The following is a 7,872-nucleotide window of genomic DNA, read 5'->3' on the forward strand; positions in this document are numbered from 1 at the left end:
CTGGAAGCATTTGTCTTTGCCTTTGCAATACCACAGAAGCAATGCATGGTCAATGTACAGCAATGACACACCTGTGTGAACAGCCAGGAGACCCCCCCCCATGTTATGTTACATAGTTACATAGTTAGTACGGTCGAAAAAAGACATATGTCCATCAAGTTCAACCAGGGAATTAAGGGGTAGGGGTGTGGCGCGATATTGGGGAAGGGATGAGATTTTATATTTCTTCATAAGCATTAATCTTATTTTGTCAATTAGGAACATTCAGCACCCACCCGCTATCAAGGCAGCTGCCTATCATGTCATGCCCTACCTGCACAGGTGTGCTGGCTACTCAAATGATCCAATTAAGGAGGCCATTTAGTCAGCAGCAGCAGAAGTCCTGTGCCTGGACGCTCCAACAGCGGCCAGACACAAGCAGAAGCAGAAGCAGCAGAAGCAGCAGCAGCAGCAGCACCACCTTTTGTTTTTTGGCTGCAGCAGCAGCAAGGCCCACAGGGCTGGCTAGCTGGCTAGCCAGCAAGCAGGTAGCAATGAAAGTAGGAATCTTTCTTTTTAACCCTGTAAGGGGGTGGTGCACTGTACCCGAAGATACTGCCATATCGGGTCAATGCATAGGGCGACGGAAGCAAGCTTCGAAATCGGCCCCCGTTCTCAAAAATCCATTTAATATATGGTCCCCAGATAGGGGACGTATCAGATATTAAACTGATAAGAACAGATACTACACTTGATCTTAGCCAAAAGGCCGAGAAGCGATAACCGTGAAAGGGGCGGGCCCAACAAGGTGCCCTTCATGGGCACTATCACTGCTTGCTGTCAGGGAGGCTGCCAGACAATTTTCCATGCACACTCTGGGCTGGGGGGCAGTCAACCACCAGTACACACAGCAGAACCTAAACCCATACCATTATTGCTAAGCAGCAAGACAGGGGCCCATTGCACTCCCACGGGGCCTTTTTAAATGCAATCCATAACCCGGATTTGCCAGGAACCTTCTACTCCTCCTACTTGCATGTGACACTGGGCTTAGGATCTGCATAGGAAACACACACACAAGCACACACCTACCTTTGTTGCCTGCAGATGCCTCCTTGCTGTCCCCATAACGGTATCAAACCAACACCCACGGGAAGCTGTAAGCATAGAGGACATGCCTGCACCCATTGGACTTACCTGTGTGGGTTAAACCCGGGTTATTTGACAACCTATGGCGGTGATGGTTCTGCTCAGGCAGAGCAGTGCTGATGCTCCTCATAAAGCTGTCGCTGCTGTGAAGGTTCTAGGTGACATCACAAATCCCTATGGTTACATACACAACAAAGCTGGGTTGTTGTTGTTTACACTCTGCAAGGCCTGTGGAAGTGAGTGACATCATAGCACTGTAGTTCTGAGGGTTCTAGATGGATGCAACAATCTCCTGTTGCTTCTATGAAGGCCATAATAGACGACATCACCAAACAGCTCCATAGTCACATACACAGCAAAGGAGAGATGTTGTTTACACCTAGTGATGTCAGTGGTATTGAGTGACATCACAGCACAGTGCTAAGGCTCCTGGGCCTGGACACAGCAGCGGCTGCAATATCTCAACGGAGAATACGTTTATATATATGTGTGTGTGTGCGCGTATATATATATATATATATATATATATATATATATTTCTCCGCCGAAATCACTTTTAAACCCATTTCCACCTTTTTTTCCCTTCTCTTCCTCTTACTTTTTTTTCAAGTTTTTTTTACGTTTTTCTCCTTTTCGCCTCTTTTCTGGGCGTATTATTCTTCTTTTTCTTCTTTTTTTTCGTCTAATGCATACCCCATCAGTGCAGCAATGCTTATTCAATACCGCCAGCAGATGGAGACACTGGGGGATAATTTTCTAAGGATTTATACAGATTTTTCCTGTCTGAATTTGTCGCACAGAAAGTTGCAGGCCAAATATGTGTGACATTTCTGCGACTTTAGCTTCTAGAGCATTTTTACAACATTATACATAGGTGCTGAATACATAAAAAGCGACTGTTCAGCGACAGACAAGTCGCATCGGCTGAAAGTAGGCCAGAATGTCAGTCCATGTTGGAGCAGGTTTAGATACAGTCTAAAGTATAGATCTCAAAGTCTGTGCACAGAATTTAGCAAGGGCCTCGCACCTTCTGATGCATCAGGTAGGTGCACAATAGCATAGCCTAACCCTCTGTACTTTGGTCTATATTGATGCGGGACATAGACAGTCAGCTGATGACCAATCCATTAGTGCAATGGATGGCTGGAAGCATTTGTCTTTGCCTTTGCAATACCACAGAAGCAATGCATGGTCAATGTACAGCAATGACACACTGTGTGAACAGCCAGGAGACCCCCCCCCCCCCCCCCCCATGTTATGTTACATAGTTACATAGTTAGTACGGTCGAAAAAAGACCATATGTCCATCAAGTTCAACCAGGGAATTAAGGGGTAGGGGTGTGGCGCGATATTGGGGAAGGGATGAGATTTTATATTTCTTCATAAGCATTAATCTTATTTTGTCAATTAGGAACATTCAGCACCCACCCGCTATCAAGGCAGCTGCCTATCATGTCATGCCCTACCTGCACAGGTGTGCTGGCTACTCAAATGATCCAATTAAGGAGGCCATTTAGTCAGCAGCAGCAGAAGTCCTGTGCCTGGACGCTCCAACAGCGGCCAGACACAAGCAGAAGCAGAAGCAGCAGAAGCAGCAGCAGCACCACCTTTTGTTTTTTGGCTGCAGCAGCAGCAAGGCCCACAGGGCTGGCTAGCTGGCTAGCCAGCAAGCAGGTAGCAATGAAAGTAGGAATCTTTCTTTTTAACCCTGTAAGGGGGTGGTGCACTGTACCCGAAGATACTGCCATATCGGGTCAATGCATAGGGCGACGGAAGCAAGCTTCGAAATCGGCCCCCGTTCTCAAAAATCCATTTAATATATGGTCCCCAGATAGGGGACGTATCAGATATTAAACTGATAAGAACAGATTTTTTTTTTTTTTTTTTATCTAAAGCCGAGGAACGTGCTTTCGATTCACCCAAAGTGCAAGAAAAAGTGCAAACGTGTTACACTAAAAAAACGTTGCACAAAGGATTGCGGTCTATCGCAAGCCCTTCTCCGATAGGAGAGAGGCCCCCCAACAAACCTTACCTTCGCCTCCGGACCAAAAGGTACCTGCGAGGTTCCAGGTTCGATGTCCCCTTTTCGCCGAAGCTACTAGGAGACCACAAATGCTCCCGGCATCCCCCTTGGCGTTAGCCAAGGTATCTGCCCGCAGAGCCGATTACGGTAGGTACCCTGCGAAGCAGGAGTACCCGGGGTGTTTGCAGGGAGGTGCGGAACCTAATGGCCACACACACCTCCCCTAGACCGCCAGGAGGGACACCCAGAAGGGCTACCGCATCCTGACAAATCCTGTGAACACACAACACGCAAAAAGTGACACAGTGAGACAAAAAATAAATAAATAAGTGAATGTGTGCAGATATACTGCCCGGACATCCGGCCGGATCTATAAAAATTTCTCTGATCCTAGCCAGAAGGCCGGGAATCAAGAGGTGAGTGCCACAAGGTGAAGAGATTATGGTGCCCGTGCTTCAACTCAGTGAGCCTATTCTCCCAGTGAGTTTCGGCACCTCGGGGTCACCACTCCCCGAGGCACAAAAGTACCTCGGCTCTAGACCCTCTCAGCCTCATGGCGAGACCCGGAGGGAACAGGTCACATCGGGGCAGCCGTCGAGCTGATTCCTCAGAACCAGCCCCGGAAAGCCCTGGTACACCTGCATCCTCCATGCAGCACCCATCCCCCACCAGCATGAAAACTGATAAGAACAGATACTACACTTGATCTTAGCCAAAAGGCCGAGAAGCGATAACCGTGAAAGGGGCGGGCCCCAACAAGGTGCCCTTCATGGGCACTATCACTGCTTGCTGTCAGGGAGGCTGCCAGACAATTTTCCATGCACACTCTGGGCTGGGGGGGCAGTCAACCACCAGTACACACAGCAGAACCTAAACCCATACCATTATTGCTAAGCAGCAAGACAGGGGCCCATTGCACTCCCACGGGGCCTTTTTAAATGCAATCCATAACCCGGATTTGCCAGGAACCCCTTCTTACTCCTCCTACTTGCATGTGACACTGGGCTTAGGATCTGCATAGGAAACACACACACAAGCACACACCTACCTTTGTTGCCTGCAGATGCCTCCTTGGCTGTCCCCAAACGGTATCAAACCAACACCCACGGGAAGCTGTAAGCATAGAGGACATGCCTGCACCCCATTGGACTTACCTGTGTGGGTTAAACCCGGGTTATTTGACAACCTATGGCGGTGATGGTTCTGCTCAGGCAGAGCAGTGCTGATGCTCCTCATAAAGCTGTCGCTGCTGTGAAGGTTCTAGGTGACATCACAAATCCCTATGGTTACATACACAACAAAGCTGGGTTGTTGTTGTTTACACTCTGCAAGGCCTGTGGAAGTGAGTGACATCATAGCACTGTAGTTCTGAGGGTTCTAGATGGATGCAACAATCTCCTGTTGCTTCTATGAAGGCCATAATAGACGACATCACCAAACAGCTCCATAGTCACATACACAGCAAAGGAGAGATGTTGTTTACACCTAGTGATGTCAGTGGTATTGAGTGACATCACAGCACAGTGCTAAGGCTCCTGGGCCTGGACACAGCAGCGGCTGCAATATCTCAACGGAGAATACGTTTATATATATGTGTGTGTATGTGCGCGTATATATATATATATATATATATATATATATATATATTTCTCCGCCGAAATCACTTTTAAACCCATTTCCACCTTTTTTTCCCTTCTCTTCCTCTTACTTTTTTTTCACGTTTTTTTACGTTTTTCTCCTTTTCGCCTCTTTTCTGGGCGTATTATTCTTCTTTTTCTTCTTTTTTTTCGTCTAATGCATACCCCATCAGTGCAGCAATGCTTATTCAATACCGCCAGCAGATGGAGACACTGGGGGATAATTTTCTAAGGATTTATACTGATTTTTCCTGTCTGAATTTGTCGCACAGAAAGTTGCAGGCCAAATATGTGTGACATTTCTGCGACTTTAGCTTCTAGAGCATTTTTACAACATTATACATAGGTGCTGAATACATAAAAAGCGACTGTTCAGCGACAGACAAGTCGCATCGGCTGAAAGTAGGCCAGAATGTCAGTCCATGTTGGAGCAGGTTTAGATACAGTCTAAAGTATAGATCTCAAAGTCTGTGCACAGAATTTAGCAAGGGCCTCGCACCTTCTGATGCATCAGGTAGGTGCACAATAGCATAGCCTAACCCTCTGTACTTTGGTCTATATTGATGCGGGACATAGACAGCCAGCTGATGACCAATCCATTAGTGCAATGGATGGCTGGAAGCATTTGTCTTTGCCTTTGCAATACCACAGAAGCAATGCATGGTCAATGTACAGCAATGACACACCTGTGTGAACAGCCAGGAGACCCCCCCCCCCCCCCATGTTATGTTACATAGTTACATAGTTAGTACGGTCGAAAAAAGACATATGTCCATCAAGTTCAACCAGGGAATTAAGGGGTAGGGGTGTGGCGCGATATTGGGGAAGGGATGAGATTTTATATTTCTTCATAAGCATTAATCTTATTTTGTCAATTAGGAACATTCAGCACCCACCCGCTATCAAGGCAGCTGCCTATCATGTCATGCCCTACCTGCACAGGTGTGCTGGCTACTCAAATGATCCAATTAAGGAGGCCATTTAGTCAGCAGCAGCAGAAGTCCCTGTGCCTGGACGCTCCAACAGCGGCCAGACACAAGCAGAAGCAGAAGCAGCAGAAGCAGCAGCAGCACCACCTTTTGTTTTTTGGCTGCAGCAGCAGCAAGGCCCACAGGGCTGGCTAGCTGGCTAGCCAGCAAGCAGGTAGCAATGAAAGTAGGAATCTTTCTTTTTAACCCTGTAAGGGGGTGGTGCACTGTACCCGAAGATACTGCCATATCGGGTCAATGCATAGGGCGACGGAAGCAAGCTTCGAAATCGGCCCCCGTTCTCAAAATCCATTTAATATATGGTCCCCAGATAGGGGATGTATCAGATATTAAACTGATAAGAACAGATACTACACTTGATCTTAGCCAAAAGGCCGAGAAGCGATAACCGTGAAAGGGGCGGGCCCAACAAGGTGCCCTTCATGGGCACTATCACTGCTTGCTGTCAGGGAGGCTGCCAGACAATTTTTCCATGCACACTCTGGGCTGGGGGGCAGTCAACCACCAGTACACACAGCAGAACCTAAACCCATACCATTATTGCTAAGCAGCAAGACAGGGGCCCATTGCACTCCCACGGGGCCTTTTTAAATGCAATCCATAACCCGGATTTGCCAGGAACCCTTCTTACTCCTCCTACTTGCATGTGACACTGGGCTTAGGATCTGCATAGGAAACACACACACAAGCACACACCTACCTTTGTTGCCTGCAGATGCCTCCTTGGCTGTCCCCAAACGGTATCAAACCAACACCCACGGGAAGCTGTAAGCATAGAGGACATGCCTGCACCCCATTGGACTTACCTGTGTGGGTTAAACCCGGGTTATTTGACAACCTATGGCGGTGATGGTTCTGCTCAGGCAGAGCAGTGCTGATGCTCCTCATAAAGCTGTCGCTGCTGTGAAGGTTCTAGGTGACATCACAAATCCCTATGGTTACATACACAACAAAGCTGGGTTGTTGTTGTTTACACTCTGCAAGGCCTGTGGAAGTGAGTGACATCATAGCACTGTAGTTCTGAGGGTTCTAGATGGATGCAACAATCTCCTGTTGCTTCTATGAAGGCCATAATAGACGACATCACCAAACAGCTCCATAGTCACATACACAGCAAAGGAGAGATGTTGTTTACACCTAGTGATGTCAGTGGTATTGAGTGACATCACAGCACAGTGCTAAGGCTCCTGGGCCTGGACACAGCAGCGGCTGCAATATCTCAACGGAGAATACGTTTATATATATGTGTGTGTGTGCGCGTATATATATATATATATATATATATATATATATATATTTCTCCGCCGAAATCACTTTTAAACCCATTTCCACCTTTTTTTCCCTTCTCTTCCTCTTACTTTTTTTTCACGTTTTTTTACGTTTTTCTCCTTTTCGCCTCTTTTCTGGGCGTATTATTCTTCTTTTTCTTCTTTTTTTTCGTCTAATGCATACCCCATCAGTGCAGCAATGCTTATTCAATACCGCCAGCAGATGGAGACACTGGGGGATAATTTTCTAAGGATTTATACTGATTTTTCCTGTCTGAATTTGTCGCACAGAAAGTTGCAGGCCAAATATGTGTGACATTTCTGCGACTTTAGCTTCTAGAGCATTTTTACAACATTATACATAGGTGCTGAATACATAAAAAGCGACTGTTCAGCGACAGACAAGTCGCATCGGCTGAAAGTAGGCCAGAATGTCAGTCCATGTTGGAGCAGGTTTAGATACAGTCTAAAGTATAGATCTCAAAGTCTGTGCACAGAATTTAGCAAGGGCCTCGCACCTTCTGATGCATCAGGTAGGTGCACAATAGCATAGCCTAACCCTCTGTACTTTGGTCTATATTGATGCGGGACATAGACAGCCAGCTGATGACCAATCCATTAGTGCAATGGATGGCTGGAAGCATTTGTCTTTGCCTTTGCAATACCACAGAAGCAATGCATGGTCAATGTACAGCAATGACACACCTGTGTGAACAGCCAGGAGACCCCCCCCCCCCCCATGTTATGTTACATAGTTACATAGTTAGTACGGTCGAAAAAAGACATATGTCCATCAAGTTCAACCAGGGAATTAAGGGGGGGTAGGG

General features: G+C 46.9%; 3 non-coding genes and 1 pseudogene across 3 annotated transcripts; all 4 read right to left on the reverse strand.

Moving 5' to 3' along the window:
* Positions 1-569: 569 nt before the first annotated feature.
* Positions 570-760, reverse strand: LOC130335716 (U2 spliceosomal RNA). The gene has a single exon (XR_008877290.1). It is a non-coding gene; the product is annotated as a U2 spliceosomal RNA (small nuclear RNA).
* A 2,084-nt stretch (positions 761-2,844) lies between these two features.
* Positions 2,845-3,028, reverse strand: LOC130335745 (U2 spliceosomal RNA). Its single transcript, XR_008877312.1, has one exon. It is a non-coding gene; the product is annotated as a U2 spliceosomal RNA (small nuclear RNA).
* A 694-nt stretch (positions 3,029-3,722) lies between these two features.
* LOC130335751 (U2 spliceosomal RNA) lies at positions 3,723-3,883 on the reverse strand (annotated as a pseudogene).
* Positions 3,884-5,973: 2,090 nt separating this feature from the next.
* LOC130335727 (U2 spliceosomal RNA) lies at positions 5,974-6,163 on the reverse strand. Its single transcript, XR_008877300.1, has one exon. It is a non-coding gene; the product is annotated as a U2 spliceosomal RNA (small nuclear RNA).
* Positions 6,164-7,872: the final 1,709 nt, after the last annotated feature.

The sequence above is a fragment of the Hyla sarda genome, unplaced genomic scaffold (genome assembly GCF_029499605.1).
Source record: "Hyla sarda isolate aHylSar1 unplaced genomic scaffold, aHylSar1.hap1 scaffold_456, whole genome shotgun sequence".
NCBI classification, from domain to species: domain Eukaryota; kingdom Metazoa; phylum Chordata; class Amphibia; order Anura; family Hylidae; genus Hyla; species Hyla sarda.